Consider the following 21,591-nt stretch of genomic DNA (forward strand, 5'->3'; position numbering starts at 1 on the left):
CATACACTATTTATTTACTTAATGCAGATAAAAATAGGTCAGATTCAAAATTATTTCAGTTAGCGTATCAGTGGGTCAAGAAGCGTATTGAATTTTGACATCATCTTGAGTTCTAAATAGGAATAGTTTGTTATCAAATAGTCCGTTTCTATGTATGTTGGCGTTTTCTTTTGTTGCATTCTAGTGTTTCTGTTGTTCCGTTGTTTTCCTGTTATAGTTGTTGTGTTTTCCTCGGTTCTAGCTGGTTATCCGGATTTCTTTTCTCTCTATCGAATTATGAATATTGCACAGCGGTATACTACTGTTGCCTTTATTAATCCTCTAAGCCATGATCATTGATAACGTTTCCTTGTTTTTGACGTTTTACTTCTGTTTTATAGATGCATACTGCACATCTCCATAATCTTATTTGTGTTATTTTAATATTACAATACGAAAACATATACGACAGCTTGGACACATTTTTAGACGATAGCAATTTGCCATCAAATTCAAGACAAAGCCACCACCTTCTGTGATATATTGATTATTATCACAGACACAATTTAACGACAAATTTCACCGAAATTAATAAAACTGTCGTATTTGTGAGCAAATTATACAATCATGTTAAATAACAACTGATAAAGATTTACAATGATTATTGAGTTTTGTAATAAACATGTTACCAAAGAATCAATTCACATCTTCTAAATTGAATTGAATTTTACATCCCCATCAATATTTGTCTCTTTATATATATTTTAACAGTTGTGCATCTTTAATAATACAGTTAGCTTTAAATGCAAATCATCTTTAATAAAGAAAAACAAATTGGCTCATTGCATTGACACGATTAGTGTTTCAAACAATCTTACGAATTAAGAAGATGATAGGTATACTTTAATATGGTTAATTGTTTGATATCGCACTTTTAAAAGGACAAACCATTAAAAACATATAACATAAGACAAGAATCTTCACTTGAGACAAGCACATTAGCATATGTCGGGATACATTTACATATTAAATCTTTCTTAAAATAGAAATACCAGAGACCAAAGAACGTCGATGTAAGAGACTACAAGTCACTGTACGCTCTTCAGAAGTGAGCAAAACGCATGAAACTCTATTCAAAATTTGAGCTCCATCTGATTATACGACTTTATATTTGTCAATTTCATAAGGTGTTAAATGATCAATTATGTAACTCTGGATTGCTTTATTTTAAAGAGTATCAATACCATGGATTGAGGAAAATTTGTTTTTTCAGTGGCAATTGTATTCGTGGTTTGATCAAAGTCTGATATGTTTCAAACTAAAATTTATGATTTAAATTTACACAAGACATCCAAGCTCAGATCATAACGTTACTTTTGTACGTTAATTGTGAATCATAAAATTTTCGAATACACAACACAAATTTAAAATTATATTGAAAAAAAAACCAAAATGTGCTGTTAGCAGGAATTCCAATAGAAAATTACATGAAGTTGTGTCTTGTTAAATAATAAATTTCTGAGTGTTTGCAATATGTTATGCTTTAAATTTTACGAATTATTATCTACTTTCTGGTGTGCTTTTCTATATCATTGAATAAATGATTTAGAAAAAAACCCACATCATATTCAAGTATACTCTTATAAAATGAAATATAACATATTAAAACCCAAGACATCATGTTTTATATTTTAGATATCTGTGTTTAATAGTTCTTGTTTTTCGTGCTTTTACGTTTTCCTTTGCAATTTTCCTGGCGAATAAAACATGAGTAATTAATGTGCTTTGTTCGTTCAGATTTATTAATATATCAATCATATATATTGGGTTGAATGTTCTTTTGTCCTAACTTATACCATTAACAACAGTAAAACAATGCTACATGTTTGTTGTTCATTTAGCTTTGAAACCTGTCTGTCCGTTTGGAGTAAACGATTGAGGTTACATATTTATTTGTCTCTTTCTTTGTTTTTCGAATAGAACTTTGAGATTTGCATCCGTGGCCCCTTATTTCTTAAACAATGCTAAGTGTAAACTGGATACTTCTAAAACTGAAGATGCTGAAAATCGACGACCTAGTTCAGGGATAGTGTCGTTTATCAAAAAGGAAATATAATAGGTTGTACAGATCATTTATAACTTTTTTTGGACTAGACTTTTAGAATAAAAAGGAATCAAACATCTTCAGTTTTTTTAAAATATTTTGTCTTTTAGCATCACTGAAGAGACGTTTATTTTATTGTTGTCAAAATGCATACTATAGTGGGTAAAAATGTTTCCGGTAATGTTTTTCAAAATAGATTTGGACGAATAAAGCACTTTTACTGACCATCTTTGTGACGCTGTCATTATAAGCAATTACAGAAACAAAAGACATAGCACATGGAGCCTTAAATGATATGTATGTTGAATGTCAATAGACTATTCTTCTTATTCATATGCGGGATGAGAAAATGTTAATCTGATATGAATTTGTCAAATGTATTCTTAACATGCTCTCTGTTATGTTACTATATTTCGTAATCTTGATCCTATTTCAATTCAATGACCTTCGGCTTTCTTTGTTTCTTCGTCCCCACTCTATGAGTTTTTACAGTTTGTTCTTCTTTTGTGCTTTGACACCACTGTCTCAGGTTTGGGGAGTATTGGGCGCAAACAATCATGTTTAATCTCGCCACATTCTTTCTATATATGTGCCAGCCCCGATAAAATAAAAACAAAAAACGAAAAACTAAAAAACAAAAACAAAAAGAAAAGAAAACGGTATCTAGTGGTTTTCATTGGTCACATTCGTTTTTACTTTTTTTAAATCATGTGATGCCAGGGCCTTTTATATCTGACGGAATGGTATGAGTGTTGTACAGTTTGGAAGACCGCCGTACAGTGACTATATTCGGACTCAGTTATATAGTTGTTCCATTTGCAATCATAAAACATCGCCTTATTTGATAAAGAACATAAAATGATGTTATACTATTGTTTCAGATAAGGGTGAAGATTTGGTACCATTAAAACGTTTAAACCCGCTGCAATTGTTTGCACCTGTCCTAATTCAGGAATCTGATGTTCAGTAGTTGTCGTTTGTTGATGTGGTTCATAAGTGATTCTCGTTTCTCATTTTTATATAGATTAGACCGTTGGTTTTCCCGTTTGAATGGTTTTACACTAGTAATTTATGGGGCTCTTTATAGCTTGCTGTTCGGTGTGAGCCAAGGCTCCGTGTTGAAGACCGGACTTTGATCTATAATGCTTTACTTTTATAAATTGTTACTTTGATGGAGAGTTGTCTCATTGGCACTCATACCACATCTTCTTATATCTAATAAAAGATAACATTACACAATATGACTTTTTTTGTAAAGAAGAATATGACTAATACTTAACAGCAAAGTATCCTCTAAAAATGTAGCTAACTAAAGATACAGCAGTATTGATAATTGATAATATTTCAATATCGAAATAAGTAGATGTGATATGAGTGCCCATGAGACAACTCTCCATCCAAGTCACAATTTGTAAAAGTAAACCATTATAGGTCAAAGTACGGTCGTCAATACGGAGCCTTGGCTCACACCGAACAACAAGCTGTTAAGGGCCCTAAAATGACTAGTATAAAACCATTCAAACGGGAACCCAACGGTCTAATCTATATATAAGCTAACACTTATAAACATTAACAAACGACAACCACTGAACATCAGGGCCCGTATGCATAAAACTACTTAAGTTATGATTTGCTCCGAACTGACGGATTTTTCCACATGTTCAACGGTAAATTAGTACTACGATTGGATTTCTTAACTTAAGTGGTTTATGCATACGGGCCCTGGTTCCTGACTACGGACAGGTGCAAACAAATGCAGCGGTTTTAAACGTTTAAATAGGTACCAACCTTCACCCTTACCTGAAACAATAGTGCAACATCACAACATAGAAAGACACACTATAAAATATCAATTGAAATGGCTGAACTCAACCAAAAGACATATTAACACAAGTGAACATACGCTGAAGGAATAAATTTGATCTATGACGCAATGTAAATACAACATCGATAAAATAAGGGGCGAAATGTTAAAACAATTTCAGAAAGACAACCATATCTTTGAACAAAATGCCGGCAAAAAGAATAATGTACACAGGTAAATGAAAATAATTTTGTTGTCGGTACATTTATGAAGATTTTGAAAAAAGGTCACGTTCACTTCTTTTAAAGTAATACTAAGCCATTCAAGTATATTAAACATATTCAACTTTTTTCAATTTCGAAATTTCATATGACTTAAACATTAGCATTAAAGCAATATATAACGACGCAGTGTTTTTCTAATTGTTATAAACAAATAAGTGTCCCATTATACAAAGATTTTTAAATATGTGAGTTGAGAACAAGTGTTCTATTGGGAAAAAACTAGTGTCTTTTGAGTAGTGTTATTACACTTATATTTGTCTTTTTCTTAACTGTCCTAGGTTAGTTATCTCACTCACATTTATACCACATTTTCTAGTTTTGGTATAGTTCAGTTTCTCGAATCTAATTAACGGTTAAATCTCTTCTATTTAGTTTTCATAAGATTCCATCCATTTAACTTGATTTGTATATTCAAACTAGATTTTTGAAACGAACAACTTTCGCCTCTTATATTTATATACTGGTCACCTTTGTCATCTGAACATATATTAAGACATACTGTGAGGATAGTTTAGAAATTAAACCATTGAAAACCGAACGCTTTTAAGAACAGAATAATTTTTTTCGTTCAAATCAATTTTGGTTTTGTACTGTACATAATAGTAGTTTACATTCTCGACTCTTAATTTTCTTTTGGTTGTGGTCTCAATTTGAATCATACTACATCTCTTTATTTCTAGTTTTTATAAGATTTTTTTTTTATTCTTAGTTTTGACAAATTTTTTTATGACATTTTAAAGGTTCTTGTCATATTTTCAACTTACTACTACTTCATGGCAGACCACATGTATCATAAGAAAAACTTAATACATGATTTTTGGTATCTCTGGAGAGTAGCATAACTCATTTTTGTGTGCACGAAACGTGATTGTGGAATAATGGTCCGTGTATATTTGCGCCCATTCGTTTTTCGTTTTGAAATATCAAAAACAAAAAACAAAAAACGAAAGTGTTTTCATTTTTCGTTTTTGATTTCTTAAAATCCAAAATAAAAAACAAAAGTGTTTTAGTTTTTCAATTTTAATTTCTCGAAAACCAAAACGGAAAACGGAAGTCTTTTCATTTTTCGTTTTTGATTTTTTTTTATACTGATGATCTAGGTCCTTCTGTCAGTTTTAGTACTATTACACGAATATTCAGGACAATAATCTGATTATATTTTATTAATTAGAATATAGCAAAGTGCTCTCGACCAATAAATTGTAGGATTTGATGCCTCTTAATTGTGAAGAATGAATGTAAATCATGTTCTTAGTAAGGGATTATCCTATTAATTGGGTCTATTTACAGTTCAAAACAAAGAGTTCCTATAAATGATTTACAACTGCCCCGAAGCACATTTATCAGATTGAAAGGATTTATCACACAGTGATAGAAACTGACTAAAAGTTGAATTGTGAAACAAACAACAAACTTAAAATAAGTTAAAGTTTATTGGTGCAGTAAAATTGGTACAATGAATGTAATAATGAAAATATTAATAACCCCAAAATACTAAGAAATTAAACAATATCAAAGCAATACAAAAAAAAAAAGAAAAAAAAAGCTTTAAAATAAAAAAATAACCTAAATCTTTAGCTTTCCAAAACTTTGATTACTGGATCAGCGGTTGGGAAGAATAGTTATTTCCAATAGTCCAATAAAATAAAAAAAAAGGGAATTTAATTTAAGTTTTGAACATATTAAACACTTTTAAAGGCATTATATTTGAACATTTCCCTGACATAATAAAATAGTATTTGATGTAAAAGCCGGACCAAAATATTGGCTGTAAAATAAAATTTAGTTGTAACTCAAATGTATTAACTGATTTAAACTGTAAATAATAAAAAAAAAGGATAATTCCACACTAAAATATTACATGATTTACATTCATACTCACAATCAGTAAACATATACAATTCCAACATTTTCTTTGTACTGTTATGTCACCTAATATCTATAACGCATTTTTGTTAAAAATATTTCCCAAATGATAAGAAAGTCCTTACATCACTACAACTAATCCATAAATGACATGCCGAAAAAGGAAGTCATGCATCAATCATAAACATTGCACTGACAAAGAAACTAATTCTTGAATAAAACCAATCAAAAGATCATTTAAGCCTTGAGCACTTTACAATTTTCTAAGTTTGTAAGAGAACGATAATCCCTTACTTCATGATAAGTACTCGCTAAGGCTCGTACTTAATCATGAAGAAAGGGATTATCATTCTCTTACATATACTAAGGTCGTTTGATTGAAAAACAAATTTCCGAAAGTTTACAATTCAAAATGGGGATTAGCATTCAATCATTTTGCCATTTACGGCCTATTCATGATGACTTTTACTCATTTCTGAAGGCTATATGGTGACATATACTAGAGGGTGTGGAAGGGGGGTTACGGAATAGAGAATAATGGGCAAAAATATAAAGAATAGAGAAAATGGACAAAAAAATTAAGAAAAGAGAATAATGCACTGTTAGAATACAAAGAATAGAGAATAATTGGCAAAAAGTATAATGATTAGAGAAAAATGACCTAAAACATTAAAGAATACAGAAATGAATAACCCCAATCCAGACCCCCATACTAGTAGTTAGTTGCCTTTACCACGGTTTGTTTTGTCTCCAGTAGATTGTTATTGGTAGTCATACGTTTTCTCTTTACTTTTATGACTATCAATTAAAACGTGAGCTTCAATAATTTGTCAGCATATGGTTACTTCACTTCTTTGCTTCCTACTGACAAAATGTAAAATTTTTATTAGTTTATTGCGTCCAAAGCACTTTTCTGGTTTTATTATTATCAGGAGGGTTAGGCGGGGGAAAATAGCAGTACATTTCACCTGTCGGTACTGTAGCGTCACTCTTCTTTCATAATCTTGTGCCTGTTTTTTTTTATTTACACCAGGTTATACTTTTCGTTTTGAAAACCTGTCTACCACCCACTCCTCCCCCGTGCAAAATAATATAATTTCATAAATGGTGACCCCTTTAATTTATGATAAACATATTATGTGTATATGTCATACAGCTACCGAAGACAATCACGGGTGTCATTCGATATATCAAGAAAAAAGATCGTGAAAGAATTCCTAACGGTGGTCAAGTATTACGATTGGGTCGTGAAAGCTCTGATATAGTAACGTGAATTCAATCTTATTGAAAAGACATATGCGAGGTCAATTACTAATCTAAAATAATGAATTATACGAAGAAATTCACAAAAAAACTAAAGTTGTCTGTTAAAATGGTTCAACATAATGATTAGTATTTGAGAAAAATCAAGGTTTAAAAGTAAACCGTTCATACAAAACTACAAAAGGCAGATTGCTCCTCGATATTCCAATGACATTAATATGTAAACAAACTAAATGTTTTTTGATAATTCGAATGACAAAACAACTTTTCTTTGAAAAATGTAATTTCATTTTAATGATTCAAATTGTTCTTACATTTATTTAGTGTTAAATGCCCAAAGACTTAGAGGAAAATGGGAATTTATTTTCGATACATCTCTATGAAATATCCCCTGACTTAAGTGTTTAAGTGTTTTGTCTATACGGAAAGTAATTCCATCGTACACAAATCCGATTTTTTTTTTTTTAAAGATTACAGGTATACAACTATTATAAGTAAAAAGCACAAATATCTTGTCTATTTTTTTCAGGTGTATCAAAGTTAAAAGCGCAAATGTCCTTTAGCAAAACCTATTCAATGTAAGATTATATTTGTACACGTGGTCATTAAGGGCACTAAGCCCTAAGCGTAATCTAGTATAATCTTTTTCTCATAGCCATGCCCTCATGAATTTATTGTTTTACTACACGAATTGAGAATCTTCTTTGACAACCTTTTGAAACTCACCAAAGATGTTGCTGAAATTAGTTCAGTTGACAAGCTCTTCCAGTCTCTAATCGTAGCTAGAAGAAATGAATTATGGTATGCTGCTGTTCTTGGCCTGATATATATCAAGTTGGCATGTCGTCTAAAATCATAGTTTTCGGTGTTATGATGGAATAATGTAGATAATCTGGGACAAGATGATTTTTTTATTTGTACAGGTATGTACTGAATCTATGAACTTTACGGCGTGTTTTTAGAAGCTCAAGGCCAACCTAAAGCTAAGAACGGTTTCAATGAAAAACACTTATTTTTTACTGTATTATCTGTCACACCAAAGATTAAGTTTCAAATATATCATTATATATTGGAATGTAGTCATTATAGGTACAAAACGTGTTCTTTTTTTGATGAATTCCATATACTTGTGTTGCGCCTTTTATGTTTTCACATAAAGTACAGCATATTTTATTTATCTTATTGCACAGTATTATTGAGAAAGTTGAATCATTCTGACTGCCATTTTTTTTCGGACTTGTTCCGCATTTTAAAAATACAACAGATTTTGTACAGATTTTGAAGTAGACATTTGGTATCTTAATAATACCTTGAGTATACATGTAAGTGTACGGATCTTTATGAAATTGTACCACAAGGTTTTGTACCACAAAAGGAAGGTTGGAATTGATTTTGAGGGTTATTGTCCCATCTTTGTAGGAATCAAGGACCAATAACAAGTGTTTTTTTTTGTTTCAGGACAATAACTTAATTATAAGTGTATGAATCTCTATGAATTTGTGCCACATGGTTCCATACTTCATGCAGAATGTTGTGACTGATTTTTGGGGGTTATGACCCAAAACGTTCAAGAATTACGGACTAAAAAATTAGGATTTTCTGGTTTCCGAACAATAAATTAAGTATAAGTCTAAAATTAATCGTTTTAGGAAAAAGGGCTCAAAACAATACTTTTAATATACTTTGCATACTTGCTCATTTCTTTGGGGTTTAATTCAAAGTCTTAAATGCTGGGGTTTTTTTATATGCATAATCTAACCGTGTATCTATAGATTCATTTTTTTGGGGTCCGTTTTTAATTTGGTCCACATGAAGGTCCAAAGGGTCCAAAATTAAACTTTGCTTGGTTTAAAAAAAAAAGAGATTATTAAGGTTCTTTGCTATGGTGAATCTAACCGTGTATTTTGATTTTGGATTTTGGGCCCGGTTTTCAAATTGGCCCACATTAATGTCCAACGCGTTCATAATCAATTTTAGTTTGATTTTAAAAAATTGAAATCAAGGGGTCTTTTAATTGCTTAATCTACACCTGTATTTGTATTTTGGGTATCGGATCATGATAGGCAAATATCCATTTTTCATTTTTTCAGTTCTTAGACCACATTCATTCTGTGTCGGAAACCTATGATATGTCATATATTTGATCACAATCAAAATTCAGAGTTGTATTGCACACTTAATAGAAAGTGTAAGTAGATTTACAGTTAAAAATAGATACCGCATTAAATTTTAATTTCATATAAGAAATTATGTATAAGTATACTTTGATATTTTCTATTCAATATTAGATCTTTTTAAAAAATAATTAAAAGTAAGTTTTATGAATTTTTTAAAAAGATATTGTATTAATGTTGAATGATATTTTGTGAATTGTCTTTTTTTTCCTTTCCTCTGTAAAGATTTTTATGAACTTGGTGATAGGTTTGTTTATATTCCATATAAATTGATTTTTAGAATGCTATATATATAATGTTGTTTGTGCTGTATTTAAACCCCTCTAACAAGAAATTTGTTTTTGCATGCACACGTATAAAAATTGCGGTTTTTATCCAACGCAATCATAGGTTTGAACGTTGTTTTCAATTTAGACTTGTTTATATTTTTTCGTTTGGGCTTGTATTATATTTGGCTTAGGGTTTATATGATCCGTTCATCCTATTTTGATTCCTCAAAATTCAAGAGTCTATCCTGAATTGAGGTAAATTGTTGGCATTTCCATATACCGTTTCGATTCCTAACATCACTGAAGAGACATTATTTATCGAAATCCGGATATGGTGTATAAAAACCTTTGCACCTTTTGTTTGCGGTATATCATCTTTTCAGCAAGTTTATTGTATTAAATTTAAAATTAAGATCCATTTATTACATCGGTGATCCGTTTATTTGGCAATCGTCAATGGCAGTCAGTAGGGTTAAAGAACATTTGTTGTTCGACCTGTTAGTCAAATGCGTTTTGTTAAAATATACTTTTTCACTTTTTTGGTCTTTTTGAAAATGTTGTTTTTGCTGTATTTAGACCCCTCTAACAAGAAATTTGTTTTTGCATGCACACGTATAAAAATTGCGGTTTTTATCCAACGCAATCATAGATTTGAACGTTGTTTTCAATTTAGACTTGTTTAAATTTTTTCGTTTGGGCTTGTATTATATTTGCCTTAGGGTTTATATGATCCGTTCATCCTATTTTGACTTCTCAAAATTCAAGAGTCTATCCTAAATTGAGGTAAATTGTTGGGCTTTCCAATTACCGTTTCGATTCCTAACATCACTGAAGAGACATTATTTGTCGAAATCCGGATATGGTTACAAAAGCCTTTGCACCTTTTGTTTGCGGTATATCATCTTTTCAGCAAGTTTATTGTTTTCTGTTTAGTATTAAATTTAAAATTAAGATCCATTTATTACATCGGTGATCCGTTTATTTGGCAATCGCCAATGGCAGTCAGCAGGGTTTAAGAACATGTGTTGTTCGACCTGTTAGTCAAATGCGTTTTGTTAAAATATACTTTTTCACTTTTTTGGTCTTTTTGAAAATGTTGTTTTTGCTGTATTTAGTCCCCTCTAACAAGAAATTTGTTTTTGCATGCACACATATAAAAATTGCGGTTTTTATCCAACGCAATCATAGATTTGAACGTTGTTTTCAATCTAGACTTGTTTAAATTTTTTCGTTTGCGATTGTATTATATTTGCCTTAGGGTTTATATGATCCGTTCATCCTATTTTGACTCCTCAAAATTCAAGAGTCTATCCTAAATTGAGGTAAATTGTTGGGCTTTCCAAATACCGTTTCGATTCCTAACATCACTGAAGAGACATTATTTGTCGAAATCCGGATGTGGTGTACAAAAACCTGTGCATCTTTTGTTTGCGGTATATCATCTTTTCTGCAAGTTTATTGTTTTCTGCTTAGTATTAAATTTAAAATTAAGATCCATTTACTACATCGGTGATCCGTTTATTTGGCAATCGCCAATGGCAGTCAGCAGGGTTATAGAACATGTGTTGTTCGACCTGTTAGTCAAATGAGTTTTGTTAAAATATACTTTTTCACTTTTTTGGTTTTTTGGAAAATGTTGTTTGTGCTGTATTTAGACCCCTCTAACAAGAAATTTGTTTTTGCATGCACACGTATAAAAATTGCGGTTTTTATCCAAAGCAATCATAGGTTTGAACGTTGTTTTCAATTTAGACTTGTATATACAATTTTTTTATCAAGCTAACCCCTTGACAAACTTACCTGTTATTGTCTATTGATAAATACTAGTAGATTAGATATTTTGTACATATGTATTTAGATTTTGGATATTGGACCACATTCTGTATGTGCCTGTCTCAAGTCAGGAGCCTGTAGTACAGTGGTTGTCGTTTATCTTGTCTGTCATGTTTGTTTTTCGTTATTTATAAAAAAAAAAGATGTATTATGATTGCAATTGAGACAAATCTCTACAAGAGACCAAATAACACAGAAATTAACAATAATCATGATAATGGAGTATGTAGACAGCTATCTTACAAGCAAAAAACACCTAACTGTAAAAATATAAAGGCATACACTACAGGCACGGGGACACAATCTACTGCATCCACACAGCACGAGTAACAAACCCTGCAGTAAATATAAGAAAGAAGATGTGGAATGATTGCCAATGAGACAACTCTCCACAAGAGACCAAATGACACAGAAATAAACAATAATCATGGTAATGGAATATGAAGACAGCTATCTCACAAGCAAAAAAACCCCTAACTGTAAAAATATGAGGGCAAACACTACAGGCATTGTTTTGTTAAAAATTAGGCCGTTAGTTTTCTCAACCGAATTGTTTCATATTTTTCATGTTGGGGCTTTTTATAGCCTGCTATTTTGTATGGGTTTTTCTTACTGTTGAAGGCCTTATAGTTAGTTACTTTAATTGCTTATATCAACTTTATTTGAACCTTGGTGGATAGTTGTCTCATTGGCAATTATATCAAATAAAATCAAATATGTTTTATTATTCCAATCAGAGTCCAACAGGGGGCATTTACAATTAACAATTATGATAATATAAGCAACAAACATGAGACATTGTACAGTATATAACGTGACAGATATTATAATAGACAAATAAAAATAGCATTAATAACAAAACAACAAATACATTAAAAGTACTCTTGAGTATTTTTTCCCTTCCTTTCTTATTACTATTATTATTTCTATGTCCAGCAGTGCACAAATAAAAAAATAAAAAATATAAATAAAATTAAAATTAAAAATTAAGAAAAAAAAAATAATAATAAAGTTTGAACATACTTAAGTTATTATCTTTAAAGATGAAAAATTTGTTCATATGCAGGAGACACCAAGGGAAGGTATCTAAGATATACTGTTGATTGCGATAGGCAATAACAGCAATCCTCCCCGTGTCAGAAGCAGATGAACAAAATAAATAGAGAAACTGAATCCAGTCAATTAACAAATATTTTTTTAAATGACAACAAATATTATTGCTAATTTTGCGAAACATGTCATATAAATCTGCTATTTGCAGTGTTTTACCAGGAATATACACAACTCTTTTAATACAGGCGAGTTCTCACAAGACAGCAGCCATAGCAATTTCTCTTGGGAATTTAAGTTAATGAAAATGTGGCATGATTCCGAAATAATGTGATATAAATGGTGTCTGTCTTCGTTATATTTTGTGCAATAAAAGAGAAAATGAACTTCATCTTCAATATTACCAGAGTTACACTGATGACATAGTCATAGGTGTGGAGGCCGGGAGTACCCTGGTATCGTCCTATTTCAATCTGCAAATGATGAGATGACACCCTAAATTTTGTTAATGATCTCCTAAGCTCAAAATTGTTCATTATATTTAGATACATTTTGAAACCATAATTATTCTTAAATTTTGGTGCGGAGCTTCCCTTCTGAATTCTTGGTCAGTTGATCCAAATTTTTATACACGTCTCTTTCAGTATTTTCCGGATGTTATTTTTTTGGAATATTTTTCCCATCATTTACTTGCATATTTTCCTTACAAATGTATATCTTAAAGATTATAATAGAAAGATAGAAACTTTAGTAGGCAAAAATGATCAGCAACACAAGATCTACAATTAACACAATATTGAGGAAATCGTCCGACGTCTCCTTGGAATTATTGCCATTTAATGACGATTTTTATCATGTTTTGCTTTAAATGATAAAAATTAAAATAGATAAAAGAAACTTTAAATCACAAAAATGACCGATAAGGCAAGATCTACTAACAAGTCACTTGCATACCCATTTTTGTGTTTTGAGCAAAAACTAGAGAAGATAGAGAGAAACTACGCAGACCAAATGATCAGCAATACAAGATCAACAAAACAGAGATGTTTGTCATGCATTCTATTCTCGTCTTCTATGTATGTCCTTTGTTGAATATGCACATAGACCAAGGTGAGCGACACCGGCTCTTTATAGCCTCTTTTTAAAAGTATACCAATCTTTAACTAAATTCTAAGTACACGTATCCCAACCCAATGTATGTTCTCTAAGGTTCTAATAGTTTAATGGGTAATTCTTAAACAGATTACAAAACTATAAACGCCTAAAGAGTCTGCAGATAGTCCAAACCGGAAACTTTTGGAAAGATTTTGGCAACGTTTAAGTATTTATCGAATAAACAAAAATAAAATATTTAATCAAACCACAACTTTATAAAATAGATATAAACATAGTGAAGCTATTATATGTATTGTCTTTCGGATACAAATTATTTCATTTTGGTTAGCGTCGCCTGCCGATGTAAAAGTCAAAAACATTTAAAAAGGGAAGAGCCGATTACCCCTTGATTTATTTCAAACCAGGGCCATTTACAAAAAGTCTTTCAATCTTAAAGTTTACTTAGGGTTTTACAATAATTGTATTATTATTATGATCGCTAAATTTTAAACGTACCATCAACTTATATACGCCTAAAGCAAATTTTTGCTTTTTAGTATTTATTGCTAAAACGAATAAGATTGTCATCATTAGCCAAAACAAAAACTGTGTTAGAAGTAAAGCTATTTATTGTCTTTCGGACACTAATTCATTTTGCCTATCAACGGCCTTCGATGCAAAATTTTACAAAAACATGTAAAAGCAAATTTGTATCTTCAACAGCATGCATGCAACATGTAACGCTGAGTAGCATTTTGAGTTTATAGAAATTTATGTGTAAAAATGTTAAAAAAAAATTTGAGAATTGAAATTGGAAATGTGCCAAAGAGACAACAATCCGACCAATGAGTCAAAAACAGACCAAGGCCACCAATTGGTTTTCAACACAGCGAGAAAATCCTGCACCCGGAGGCGGGCTTCAGCTTGCACATAAAGAAAAATGTGTACTAGTTCAGTGAAAATGGGCGTCACACTAACTGCGAAACATATAAATGAACTAAAATTCAAAAAAAATATTTCAAAATATATAATTTAAACTTTTAAATATTACATTTCAAGTATGATTAATGTATGAAAAACACATGTTGGGCCCTGTGAGTGGAAAAAAAAAGATATTGAGAACTAGGCTCTAACCCTTGGCAATCTTGTATTACAATGCCTTCAACAGAAACATATAGTACTTAGTATAGTATTTTGATTTCAGAGGAATATATAAAACATTGTTACAATATATAACGTCATCTTCAATTTTAGATTTTGACCCTATGAGTGAAATTTATAAGTCTAGGGAAAATTGGCCTCGTCGCTTTCAAAGACTTCCCTTTTTTCCTAAAAATTGGAGGAAAGCCAAATGTTTATCAAGTGCCTGTGCTTTTGGCTATTTCTGTGGTTGACCTTACCTGCTGCCAACAATTAGGTTTCCATGCTTTACTGCTTGAAAAAAAAATAGTTAAACAAGTTCACGCTTATGAATGATTATCAAAATATCTTTATTGCAATCACACAAAGTCGAAACCAACAAAATAAACCACCAATTACTGAGGCAAAATAATTAGAAACTGATCAAACTCAATAAGTCTCACAACCTTATGTTTTGTGATTTACGAAGTCGTAGCAATTTTATCACATATTTTATATTTTGATATAAATCAAGTAAGGCGAGAAGTTACAATAATGTGCCGAGCATCGTGATAGACGTCTTCTTTTGGACTGATTCCTAGTGACTCATAAGATGGTCTACTAAACGACGACTTGGAGTGGGACCTTTTTTAAAAATAATCTAAATAACGTATACATATTACCGTCTTGAATGTTCGTGTAATATGTCTAATATTGGCTGATTGGCCTCAGTCATCATGCAATTCTAATAATCTTACATAACCAACCTTTCAAACTTAAAAGTAAAGATCATGCATCCTTATTGTTCAGATTGATAATATATTTTCCATTCGTCGACATTATCTCCGAATTAAAAAATACTATTGATCTGGATAACCGCTGTGCATACTTGAATGACAGGGCTAGTTTACCTATTAGATAAGTAGTAACCTCCCTTGGTAATGTGATGTTGTAATTAATCGTTTAATTTTCACCATCTATATAATATTTCATTGAATGAAAACACTTTCGATTTTTGTTTTCTGTTTTTGATATTTCAAAACGAAAAACAAATGGACGCAAATATACACGGACCAATAATCATTAGGTATGCTCGTAACAGAATATTAGGAAAGTTCAAATCTCACACGAGAGAATAGATAGATGTTGAATAGGCTCTTACAAGTTTACAGATCAAAACAATTAATACCAATTTCCTTATCATGACAACCTCTACGCTGCTGGTGGACAATCATTCACGAGAATATTATAAGCTCAGTAGTCGGTACTTCGTTATGATTTAAAACAAACCGTTCATAAATTTCCGCTTTATAGAATTAAAAATTATACAGAAACTAAGGTTTCAACTCTCTCAGAAAACATTGACCACAAATGGACTTGGCTATTTTTGTTGGGTCTGTTTTGGTCATGAATGTCTTTACCTGTTTTGATTCTTATTAATCTATGGCTTAAAGTTAATTGGCTTTGAAGACTGTTGAATAAGGGAAATCCAGAAGAGCGCTTCTGACACATGCATTTTATAGAGAGTTGTTATCATTTTTTTCATGCATATTATATTATGATTTAATTTTGGATGTAACGCCTCCTCTGATTGGCTGACATTGTTTTGTATATAAGCTCATAGACATAATTTTGTCATGTTACCGTGACGTCATCAACGTTTTTTCATGATTTCCGTCTTAAAAAGGAATTCAGAATTAAATCATAAGGAACGACTGTAATATTTTTTCTGTCTATTCGAATTAACATCAAAAATGTGGTGCAAACTTTAATTCAACCCGCTACGCGGGTTATTCAGTGTGCACCACATTTTTGATGTTATTTCTTCATAGACAAAAAAAAATATTACAGTCATTCCTTAACTTTAAAAAATGTAGCTCAAGCGTTTCATATAGTTCATAAAAATTATATGATTATGATTATATACTGTCCGTTAAAGATGATTATATTATTAATGATAATCTTTAGAATACCTTAAGTTACATTTATCAGACAGACTTTTTAAAGGCCTAAACGAATCGATCGAAATGAATATAAAGTACATGAATGTACATTTTAAAGAAACTAGGGCGCAAGTTTCATACCAGGAAAGTCGCCTCCCGAAACATCAATACTAGTATAATAATTAAAAAAAACTTGCATTTGGAAGTATCTTGGGGGAAATTAAAGATGTTAACAAAGTTACAATGCGTATAAATGAAAGAGTAGAAAGATTTGAAAATACTGTAAATCAACGACATAACCTAGGAATATTGTCGTTCATCAAACACGGAATATCAACAGTTGTACAGATAGCTTAATACATTTTTCTGCGACCGTTTGGTTGATACTTTGACTAAATTATCATGTGGTAATAAGCTATCAATTAATTACAAAAAAAACTGTTAATTAATGAATGACTATTATTTATTTTGAATTTATTGAACCATAAAATTAATTTTTGACTCTTCACATTGAATAATCCGCGAAGCGGATTATGTAAAATGTGAAGAGTCAAAAATTTATTTTATGGTTCAATAAATTCAAAATAAATTATTGCTATTCATTATAAATAAATTTCTATCAAAAATAAGGCTCAAAGACCTTTTTATATTATTTATATTAACAATAACAACGTACACACATGTTGGCGTATGAATACACAACGTCAGAGTGGGCGTGTCGCCATAAAAATTGACAACATTGAAAATAAAGGTAATTCTTTTAACCAATCAGAAGACAGTAAATACACCAAATTTATTTATTAAATTATACAATTTAAAAGTATGTTTTCTGACAGGGGCATTATCATTTCATAGACAACACATTGTATGATCTTACAAGGGGTAGTGTAACTAGAGAAGAATAGATCTTACATGAGGTAATGTAACTTGAGAAAAATGATCTCAAATAAAGTAAAGTGAAAAAACTTTATTGTTTTGGTCCATTTTTCTCTATCCTTTATTTTTTGGCACTTTTTTCTACAGTATTATAGACCATCATACCTTGTGTGTTTTCTTAATGGAGGTACAATAGGTCTGATTAAAAAATATGTCAGTTAACTTATTTATGGGTTCAGTAACGTATCGGGTAGAAAAGATAATTGGAGTTCTTTAAGGGAATAGTATAGAACTTTCTCCTACTCAGTAAACAAAATTAACCTCAAAAAGAGAGGCAAGAGATACCAGAGGGACATTCAAACTCATATGTGGAAAATAAACTGACAACGCCATGGCTAAAAAGAAAAAGACATACAGACAAACAACAGTACACACGCACAATAACATTATTGGTATCTTTAAACGGGAACAAAGTATAGAAAATATAAGCATGCTTTAAGTAAATGCAATATAGGTATCATGACTCCTTAAACCATTTAAGTTGATGACATTGTCTGCATAATACATGATTAGTTACATAATAAATATATTTAAGACCAAATTAATTAAAACAACACGTTATATAAATTCCATGTGTCCAAAGCGCTTTTATGGATTAACCTTCATCAGGAACGCTGAAAGCAAAACATTTGAAAGCCAAAGATTTATAAAAACCGAAACAATTGACGAGCTATATGACCAAAAAGAACCTTAAACAATAGCTAAATCCCTCTAAACTACGTATAAAACTTCGCATGAAAAATTGGTCATTATTTCATAATACATTTTTGTTCGCTATAACGTATGGAAAATAGAATCAGACACAAGAAAAAATCTCTTTTCTCGATTCGCACTTGATAACCACCGACTTTGACAAATTAATGTTTGAATCATATATGTTTAATAGAAACTGATGAAAATTTACAATGATTATTGAGTCTTGTAATAAACGTGTTACCAAAGAAATCAATTTACATCTTCTAGATTAAATTAAATTTTACATACATAATCAATTCTCTTTATTTATAGATATATAAATAAAGTTTGACTCTTTATCATCTGCAATGTTACAACAGTATCAAAAATTTTAAATGCAAATCATCTTTAGTAAAGAAAAACTAATTGGTTCATTGCTATGTCATTATGTAATGTTCAAACAATCTAATGGACAAAAGAAGATTATGGGTAAACTTTAATAAGAGTTTTAATTTGTTTATGTCAATCCAGTAATGGGCATTGATTTCTAAACATAAACGTTGCATAAACTTAGAAGTTTTGGATCGATATATCTCCTGTTGGACTGCACTTCCGAGATAGTGTTATAAGATAGACAATACTTGGTCATGTTTTATGAATATTTAAGCCCGAGGCGTGTCGGTTTATCGTAGACTCATGGATTTTGAATGTCCCTTTGGTATCTCTCTTTCCGACAGATGAATAACAAATTATTTTGTATTTATATAAATTAAGGAATTCATGTTGAAGTTCAAATTAAAACATGTAAAAGATTATACAAATTAGTTCATGCCTACAGTGTTCTATCAAGATTTGCGGTATAATTATACTATCTAACAAAAAAACAGAATCATTAAGTATGCCTACGTTATAGTATGTCTAAAGTGTACTAAAACCAGATTATGGCATACAGTTCTAGAGTTTTTCAAATTACAATAATCACCAAAGATACTACACTTATACTGTCAATTTAGAAATACTGCAATGTTTTTATTATTGCAACAATTACGATTGGTGCGATTAGGTTAAGAAAAACATCGCATTTTAATTTGATGGCTTTATTTTTTGTCTAGCCTTGACGGAGTCAAAAAGCGAGTCATAGGTATGCTGTTTCCGCGGCGGCGGCGGCGGCGGCGTCAACATTGTATTAATTTGTGATTAGGTCAATGATATTTGATATGGAGTTGTATAAGCATTGGCATATTTCATTTTCATTTTTATTTTCATGGAGATAAGTTGGCCCTGTCCCTCTATCATGGTCTATTGACTGAAACTTCTGCTTAGTTTACAGGTTTAGTGGAAGGTCAACGATATTTGGTGTGCAGTTGTATTAACATTGGCACATCTCATTTTCCTGGAGATTGTTTAGACCTGTTCCTTCAGTCATGATTCATTGACTTTGAATATTTTGCATAACTTACATAGTGAAGTATAGCTATATCAATTACAATATTTGCATTTAGTATCGAAATAAAGAAAAAGGCGAGGCATATCTCTATATGGTAACGGTATATTTGAAATCGTAAAAATAAACTGGCATTTTTTTCAATTGTGCAACAATTGCAATAATGTGACGTCAGACGCACTTTTCGTCCACACAAGACTCCTTACTGCCCCTTAAAGTAAGAAGACCAAAAAATAGATACGAAGTGTAAGTTAATCAAAAACCAAAAAAGTTGTGCCAAGTACAACTTAAGTCAGCTATGCCTGGGGGTAGAACAACCTTAGCGTTTTAAAGTTTGCTCATTGTAAAAGTGTAGTAACTGTTATGAATGGAGGAAAAATAGCTTTTCACTATACCCTTTTCAAACACAATCAGGACGAAATTGTATCCAAGCGTACTCTTATAAAATATAGGCAATTAAAATATAGCGAATATGACATGAATATTCAATGTGCTTACTTCGTTCCGATTGTATTGATATAGATATAAGAAGATGTGGTATGACAACTCTCCATCCAAGTTACAATTTATAAAAGTAAACCATTATAGGTCAAAGTACGGTCTTCAACACGGAGCCTTGGCTCACACCGAACAACAAGCTATAAAGGGCGCCAAAAATGACTAGTGTAAAACCATACAAACAAGAAAACCAACGGTTTAATCTATATAAAAAACGAGAAACGAGAAACACTTATGAACCACATCAACAAACGACAACTACTGAACACCAGATTCCTGACATAAGACAGGTGCAAATAATTGCAACGGGTTTAAACGTTTTAATATGTACCAATCTTCTCCCTTATCTGAAACAATAGTGTAACATCACAACATAGAAAGACACACTATAAAATATCAATTGAAATGGCTTTACTCAATCAAAAGACATATTAACTCAAGGGAACATACACTGAACGAATAAATTTGATCTATGATACAATGTAAATACAAAATCAAAAAAATAAGGGGTGAATAAATAAAGACAACAGTAGTATACCGCTGTGAGATGTTAAATAATTTCATCAAAACAACATTAACCTTGAACAAAAACCCGCCATTTACAATAATATATTGCGTTGCTTGGCATATCCTTTACCCTGCATAGCAGTAAAACGGTGCTATAGTTCTGGTTTTTTTGTTGTTTATCATTGGAACATGTCTGCTCCGTTTAGAGTTTAAAAAGTTCACATATTTTTTTTTCTTGATTCAGTTGGAGTTTACTTGTATAGCCCCTTATTTCTAAACAAAACTCTATGTAAACGTAACACTTAGGTAAACTGAATTCTTTTTACTGTGAATAATTTTATCCTTCATGTGTTGAACAGTTCTATATTCAAAACAACATGTTTAAACCATATGAACTTTGGTTAGACAGGTTTCACTGACTGAAAATACCAATGCAATTAGTCTTTGTAAGTGTTACAGGACATCGGTAGATATGTGTTTAAAGCTTGTGATAATGTAATCTGGCATTGTTTCTGTTGATCTAAATAAGTTATTTCATTTTCATGTTTTGTAGCGAGGATTTTAACTCATGCTTTGATATTTTTTCAAGTTTGCTGTGTCATTAATCGTAGATATAATAAACCTGAATTTTATAATTGTTCGATTGAAACTTTGAATCGGGATGTCTAAAAGCAATTTAAGAGAGACAAGCTTGTAAGGTAACACAATTTTTATTTGTTTATAAGTCAATGTTAACTTTTGATGAGAC

The sequence above is a fragment of the Mytilus californianus genome, unplaced genomic scaffold, assembly GCF_021869535.1.
Source record: "Mytilus californianus isolate M0D057914Y unplaced genomic scaffold, xbMytCali1.0.p SCAF_10, whole genome shotgun sequence".
NCBI classification, from domain to species: domain Eukaryota; kingdom Metazoa; phylum Mollusca; class Bivalvia; order Mytilida; family Mytilidae; genus Mytilus; species Mytilus californianus.